Here is an 8,462-nt window from a genome sequence, read left to right as displayed (position 1 = left end):
TTCTCATTTTCTGAGATGTAATTAAGCCTATCTTCTTATGATTTATTAGTATTAGGCACTGATTATACTGGTAGACATAAGTTAGTAACTCAAATTTTCTACCCATAACCTCTGTCCTCTTCTGCAATCTAATTGTTAAAGTCAGAACACACCTTGAATTTGAATCAACCTGATTGGAGCCATAAGTACATTGTTATACTTGTATTGACAGCATTTACTGTAAAATTGCCTGGGTTTTCAAACTTCTAATTAAATAAGTAAAAATCCCAAGTCAAATATTATACATTAATGTAATATAATAGAAATGAATATATTAGCAAGTCAAATAAGCACTTTAGATCTCCTTCCTCCTATCCTTTTCTCTCCTTTTCCTCTTTCTCTTCCTCTTCTTTATTTTTTATAAATTTAAAAGGGAGGGCTTGGGTGATTTCTCATATCCCTTAATGCTCTGATATTCTCTTTCTCTATTTAGGAAAAAAAAAAAAAGCTCTTGGTTTACAGAGATTTTTGTCCAAGATATTCTTTACAGTCTGGGAATGAATAATCCTCTCTCACTTACTATGTTTATGTCAACCCTTGTTACTCATTTGTTACTCATTCATAATATATATTTTTCTAGATTCTTTACTTACTATGAATTTATATTGTAATACTCTTATAAGCAGCTGTTTATAAAGTAAATTCTATGTCTTAGATTTCTCTAAGGGTGAATAAAGTTGACAATCTGAGTGAGACCTGAAGGCTTAGATAAAGTATAATGGATAGAGGTTATGTGAATCTATCCTAGGGGCTACTTGGAGTGCTAGGCTGAGAATTTATCTCAGGCAAAGTCTGGGATCAAGGGAAAAGAGTGGCATGTTCTTTTAGTGATGACTGTTATTACCATCAGTTGGTGTAGAAGAAAGTCATAGCACAGGTGCCATATATTTGCCACCCTTCCACTAAAATTCATTTGTTCAGTCATTTCTGCTCTCAGCTAGGCATAACCTTAGATCACAAATGGTAAGGGGACACAGGTGTGCCTTCCTAACAAGCTCCCAGGGGACACTGATGCTGCTCACCTACAGACACTTGGAATAGCAAGGTAGAAGAAGCTTGTTTACTTCACAATTTTCCTTTAGAAGAGTAAGGTAAACATCAGACTAGTTCTTGAAGGCAATAAAGAACAAGATAGTAGTCAGAGTTTACCTGGCTGAGAAGTAGGTATTGTCTGAGAAGGAACTAAGCCAAGGAGAATAAATTTAAAAAGTACTAGGTCCTTTGGAACTAACATGTCTTTATATTATGATACGAAGAATTAATTAATACCTGTTCAGTATTTCCATTTACATTTTTAAGAATAGAGATGCTTTGGAAAAGTGAAAATTTTAAATTGTGTTTTCATCAATTATTTCTATTTTGTGTTCACACAGAATTTGATAAAACTTGTTTAGGAATTCTCTCACTCATGTCAAGATGAACCAAGGCAAAGCAGTTTCTGTAAATGGGAGCAGTGGGTCAATGTACACCGTTGTGATTATAAAAAGTAAAGTCTCAGAGCCTTAAGGCGACAAGAACTCAGAGGGGCAGAGTCTGGAACGTGAACCATCTATATAGGTGTTACTCCTTAATTCTCATTCGGACATTAAAAAATCTACATTTTCTTCACAGTTTTGGAAGACTTGTGCTGTGTTCTTTTAATGAGGGAGACTTATGCTTTATGAGCATCTAAAGAGCTCTACTGCTTCACAAAGAAATAGGTGTGATTACTTTACAAGTTAAATAACTGGCAAATACTCCACACAGGAAAGTAAAAGTAGCATGTCTAGTAATTTTGATCAGGTGTTTGTTTTTAACTTTTAAACAATATAGTATTTTTTTTCTTCTAAGTAAGATCTTCTGCCAAAATTAGAAAAGCAACAGATAAACTTTTGATTAGAAATGCAACAGCATGAAATGCAAATATATTAGTGACAATCAATTATGTTTTATATACTAATGACAAAATAACAGCAAACCAAGGTAAAACCTGCTAACCAGTTAAATTCTTCTTCAGGCTGCAGGTCAGTATTGGAGAATATATATATATATTTGCATATCATATTTAATCTACAATGAACTACAAATATCTTTCGCTAAATATTTTACCATACTTTTTCTTTCTCCTGGGCCTAAGTTACTTATCAGCACATTAATGAAGCCTCTTAAGTAACGTGCCTCTTTTGGCCACCAAGTCCGTTCTAGATTTAATAGGAACCACATCAGTGGTACACTCCTGATTTAAAAGAATTAGAATATCCTGCCAGAGGAACACAGTAGCACTAGTTTAAGCTTAGCCTCACTCCGTAAGGAGTTTCCATTGAAAGAAAGTGTAATGTTGCACTAATTCATGCAGGAACTAAAAATGAAGCTGTGTTACTTTCCTTTGTAACCTCCATATGGACCACATGAAGACAGGAAAGTTCAGGCCCATCCTGGTATCGTACATATTATGGAATCATATTCATAAGATTTCAGTTGCTTTGTTTTTTGTGTCTTAAATATGTTTAAATAATTTGCAAATCTCAAGCAAAATTTGAGTTTTAACCATCAGGTATCTTTGCAAATGAGTACTAAATGAATCTCTCTCTTTCTTTCTTTCCTCTTAACCTCCTACCTTCTCTCCAAGTTTTTTTTTTTCTTTTTTTTTGCTGGTTATAAATGTAATCTCCCATGACCATGTGGAAGATGAAATGGAAAATACACAAAAACAGAAAAGAGGATAACAATCTCCTATAATGCCTGTCTCATGAGGTAGCCACTATTCACCTTTCTGAATATTTTCTTCAATGTTTTTATGTTAAATATTTTTCTTTAAACTTTGCAGAAAGTTCAAAAAGGTAGTAATATAAAGGAAGTTTTGAAAATTATTTTTACATAAAAGAATCTTGTACAACACATGTAATTTACAACGCAGGTTTCCATTTAAAATGGAAACAAATGGTTTCTACACATTTTGTCCTGTGTGAGTTTTACTTATATATTACATATATTCATTCTTTTTTTGTGTGAAAATAATTTCATGCACATGTAAATCTTTGAAATTGCAAATCAAGGGCATTAGCGCCCCCTTGTGGTATAACAAATTTTAAGTGCAAAGGAGTGGTATCTTCAAACTTGCTTCAATTGTCCTCTCATTTATCTTGTTTTTAATAATGCATAAAATATTTTACAATGTCTTACATGTAACTTGTAATTTTAAATATATTCTGGTCATTTCAAAGTGCAAATGCCCAGCATAAATCAATCAAAAATGTTAAAAGTAGTATTACTGACTTAAAGAGAAATTTAATACTTTGTTACATATTTATATTACTATAGATGATATTTTTTCTGACATTATGATAATGACAGCATATTTTTAAAGCACTTAAATTTATTTTTAGAAAGTAGATATGACATCAAATGTGTGTATGAATCAGCTGAGGTTTTGATAAAACGTGAATTTTGATTCCATAGGTTTGTGTGGAAACTGTATTTCTAACAAGCTCCCTGAAGACACTGATGCTGCTGGTCCAAGCGGCACACTTTGAGTGGTAGTCAGGCAGGAAAAATATTTAAACTTTTTGTATAAAGCATTTAAAAATATTTATATATTTTTTACATGTCTGGCTAAGTAATAAAGATACAATTCTTTGGGAGATAACTGCACTTTAAAAAGAGGAATACTTTTATGAACTAATTGATTTGTGTGCATTTTAATATGCTATCTTATATTAATAAATTCACAGAAAAGTCCCAAGTTGCATTTATAGTTTTCTTCTATGCTTTTTGATGTGCAAATGTGCAAAACAAAAGGCTGTTTTGATATATATTTTCCTTTTAAATGTTCTTACCTATCAGACTTTCACAGAAATATTTGCTTGAGCCAAAAATCACTTAGAAGAATGAATTTGACCCTCCAACTTTTATCAGAACCAAATATCAAAGGAACAATAGAGTTGTTGGGCACATACTAAGAACTCTTTATATTTTAGCTATTATTATATTGTTCCATCAAATACAATAATGATTTTGTACACAATTATATTGAAAAGATTGTGGCTAGGAAAAAGTAACTAATTAGTTGTGCTTCCTTCTGCTAAGGGACACTGCCTATCACCTATAACAGTAAACGGCTATTTTAAAGACTCTTGGTTTCACTAACTTTCCATCCCTAATTTAGTGCCGTATTTAGAAGATCGAAAATACTACTTGAATGTTAGCTGAACACTTTACTGTTTGTGTTTTACCCTTTACCACAGAGCATTTGAGGCTTTAAATCCTCAGGGAAAGGTTATTATTATTTTTTTAATATTTCCATATACTTACAATATTATTCTAATCATCTTTATTTCTAGAAAGGCAGATAGATAACATACAGAATGATGTGTGTGTGTGTGTGTGAGTGTGTGTGCATGTGTAATAAAAGAACATTTAACTGGTGATAAGCAAATGACCTAATACCTTGAATCTTGGGATAGGGAAAACAAGTTATTGTTCAGGTCCTAGGAAACTTTGGGAATGATAGTCAGTTTTGATATCCAAATAACATAATTTTATTAAAAAATAAATAGAAAAGGGGAAAAACCCGCAAAGCACATATAAGCATGTAAATAAGCATATATTATCATCCAACTTGTCCAAATTAGGAAATCAAAGTTTAGAACGGTAAATAACTTACCTTGTCTCTGGGAGCCATTGATAACACTTAAGTCCCAGTAAAAATGATATGCTCCTGAAGACAGGAACTACAGCTCTCTAATGTATGTAGGCCCTTTAGGACACAGAGCATATGGAAGACTCATCATATTGCCTCTGTTCACTTTTAACATAGGCCTCCATTAAAAGAGCACCCATTGTTGGGTGGTCAGTGCCCATGGTAGCGGCTGGGTACTTCAGTCTCGAGACAGATTTAGAATGTTCTCACTGTGTGTGAGCTCCAGAGATGATACACCTCTCTTCTAAGTATCTTTTTTCGTACTTCAATTATTTCATAAGATGAAAAAGGAGTATTGATCTCTAATGCCAGTTCAAACTCTTGTCCAGTGTACCACTGCAGAGCGTAACATATACGGGATTGAAAATATCAGCAAGCAGTAATATAATACAAGGACTTTAGGAAGTGACAGTATGAAGGATTGGAAAACAGCACTGTTTATAATGGCAAAAGTAGCAATATAAACTGAAAGACAAAAGTGATTAGGAAGTAGCTGTTATAAATTACTTTTAGCTTTATACATTTAATTTACACTGACTTAGATGTACAGCCATTTCATTAGCATTTTAATATAATTCACCAAGAATGTGATGCATCACAGCTAAGTACAAGGCATATTTGCAAGTGAAAAATTATAAATTTATGATACTCTTGTGCCTTTCTCCTAATGACATTTCCAACTTTCAATGGTTTGTATTTCTTTCTTTGCAGACACAGTATAATTAACATAGGAATGTCATTTACTGTTTAAATTTTATTAAAACTTATTGTTTTACTTAGAAAAGCTTCAAGCTGTGAGGTTAATATTTATTTAAATTTATATATGAAAATAAGGAATTCCTTATTAAAATAAGATCTATTTCTTTTTTTTTTTTTTAAGTAGAAGAAGAAGAAATATTTCACTGTGGAAGTCCTAGCAAGCACAGAAAATCTTCCAATATGGACGAATTTGGACTATCTTCTACTTCTGAAGAAATTACTATTGCTGTCAGATTTTTGACAAATAAACTATAAAACTAGTAGAATTTCAAATAAGATCTTACATCAGGTAGAATAGTAGCTCCTTATGCATGTATTTTGAGTTTATATGAAATGAGACAAACGCGTGCAGTACGTTATTACACGTACGACAAAAATATAACCAGTTCTCTGGTCTCTATTTTAGGTTAGATCCTGCATAATTGATTCTATATGATCTATAAGAAGCATTGTCTATTCTGCAGTTCCAAAAACTTTAAAGCACAAAGAAGTAATAACCTTTGCTATACGTTTTTTTTTTTTTTTAACTGGAGAAACACCCTGATTTTAAGACACTGGATAATATTCTTTTTCTAATTTTGTGAACAAGAATAAGTACTGCAGGATAGATGGTATCTCAAGTAGATGAATAATTTCTCCTTGAACAATGATGTTCAAAGAATATCACATAATCAGGGGACAGATAATAAGCTTAGATAAAATCTCTAGTAACTTGTCATAACATTAAGTTTTCACCATTTTTCTCAGGATCTTGGATGAAGATAAATATCACACCTATCAAATGCTTACATTTTTATACAGATATTGAAATAGCAGCTAATATTATTGGAAAAACATATCAAAATTAAACAGATACAATGGACTAAGTTAACAATTCACAAACTATATTAAGCAGAAAACTGACTTTATAGTATGTCATTAGTATTACTTGAAAAATAATTCAGTGGTCAAATAAATTTGTAAAACATTGGGTAAATAAAGTTTAACTTGTTTAAAATATAACTGTAGAAATTCTCAGAACTTTTGATTATCTAATGGTCATTGAAAATCTGAAAGACAGGCAATATAGTATAAATAATTTTTACAATTTTACTTGACCATAGGTTTTTCTCCTTAAGGAATTTTTTTTTTAATTTACTTTTTTTATACAGGGTCTTGTTAGTTATCTATTTTATACATATTAGTGTATACATGTCAATCCCAGTCTCCCAGTTCATCACTAATTTTATTAAATTTAATAAATAGTAATATTATTAAATAATATTAATATTAAATTTAATAATATTAATATTATTAAATTTAATAAATTTCCCCCCTCTGGTGTCCATATGTTTGTTCTCTACATCTGTACATAGGACTAAAATTTCACGAGATGCACTTTTGATGGCCTAATACAAACGGCCAAATGACTAACCTGAAATTTAATAGGGATCAATATAAAATTACATATTTAGATTACATTAAAAAAGGTCAACTAAATGAGTAAAAGACAAGGAGACCTATCATAGCCAAGAATGAGCCAAGAATAGGTTTGCAATATGAGAACAGAAAAAGCCAAATGCAACACTAAACCACCTCTAACTAGAGTAGATCATGAAGAGCAGCCTAGAGTAGAAAAATCCCTAAAAGCGCGTATATTATGGAGTAGCTGAAGAAAACAAGATGGTCAGCAGAAGAAAAGATGAGCTGGCACATCCATGATGCCTCTACTCAGCTAACAGCTGAGTATGAAAGAATTATTCAGGGTTGCATCAGGAGACCGAAATAATAGAAAGGCAAATTCCAGCCCTATATAAAAAAACAGGTCATGCATTATCATTATCCATGCTGTTTGGAAACACAGAAAATCTGTCAGGTTCAAAGCAATGATCATCACAGCACAATCCTGCTAATAAGCCTAGCACTTTCAAGAACAGACAGCAGCCATAAAACCCAAACATACTGTTTATGGCGCACTGAAGTGTAATAACCAAATCTGGGAAAATAGGAGTAAAGTACATTTAAGAGTACCCCTAAGTATAGTTTCAAGCAGAGCAATATTTCTATAACCTGATAAGGAACAAAAACGCCATACATAGCAATTAAAGATGTAGATAAATGAAATGGATTTCTTTTTTTCTGGATCATCAGTGTTTCATACATACGTATATTACATACACGTATATATACACATACACACATATATATGCACATATACTATTTAAAAATCATATATATACCAGAAATTATATTATAACCTATATTAAATATATATTCTGGAAATATATTTATACATATTCTTGAAATTGTGATTATAATAATACCGCAACACCGTTCCAAAAATCTTTATGTATTTATAGTGGGAAAGTGTCAGATGGGTAGTGCGAGAGACATAGCAAGTATAGAGTTTTAATGATATCTTCAAGTAGAAAGCATTAAAGTAGACAAATAATCTCATTTGGGAAGACCAATGACCAAATCATTGAAAAGTATTATTTAACAAATATATATGTACACATATATATTTTATATTTACCATTATTGTTAGTATTAAAAAATCTACATTTGCTTTTCATAGCAGATAGAAGACTCAGTCAATATGTTCATATACTGAAATCCATGTGAGTGATATAAGTGAACACCTAGCTCTCCTTGGCATTAAAATATAAAAAGAAGGCTAGTTTGCAATTTCTCTATGCTTTTCCCTAACTGTGATATAAGGGCTATTTATCAGCCGTAACAGATTAAGCCTGCACACAGAAAGCGGTTTTCCTTATCTCTTTTTTATACTATTCACAGGCACACACTATCTGCCTACACTAAGCTCGACCACCAGCACAGTAAGCACAGTAGGATTAAGAATAACTTTTAAAGTATCTACAGGCTATGGGCGCTCCATACCTTTTTTTAGATGATAGTTCCTGATGGACTGCCATTGTATCCACTGTCTTCAGGGCTAGAAGACTGACTACCGCCTACCCTAATTACAAAGGTCCCAAAAGGAAAT

Source organism: Phocoena phocoena, chromosome 17, assembly GCF_963924675.1.
Source record: "Phocoena phocoena chromosome 17, mPhoPho1.1, whole genome shotgun sequence".
Taxonomy (NCBI): domain Eukaryota; kingdom Metazoa; phylum Chordata; class Mammalia; order Artiodactyla; family Phocoenidae; genus Phocoena; species Phocoena phocoena.
This window is presented reverse-complemented; position numbering follows the sequence as displayed.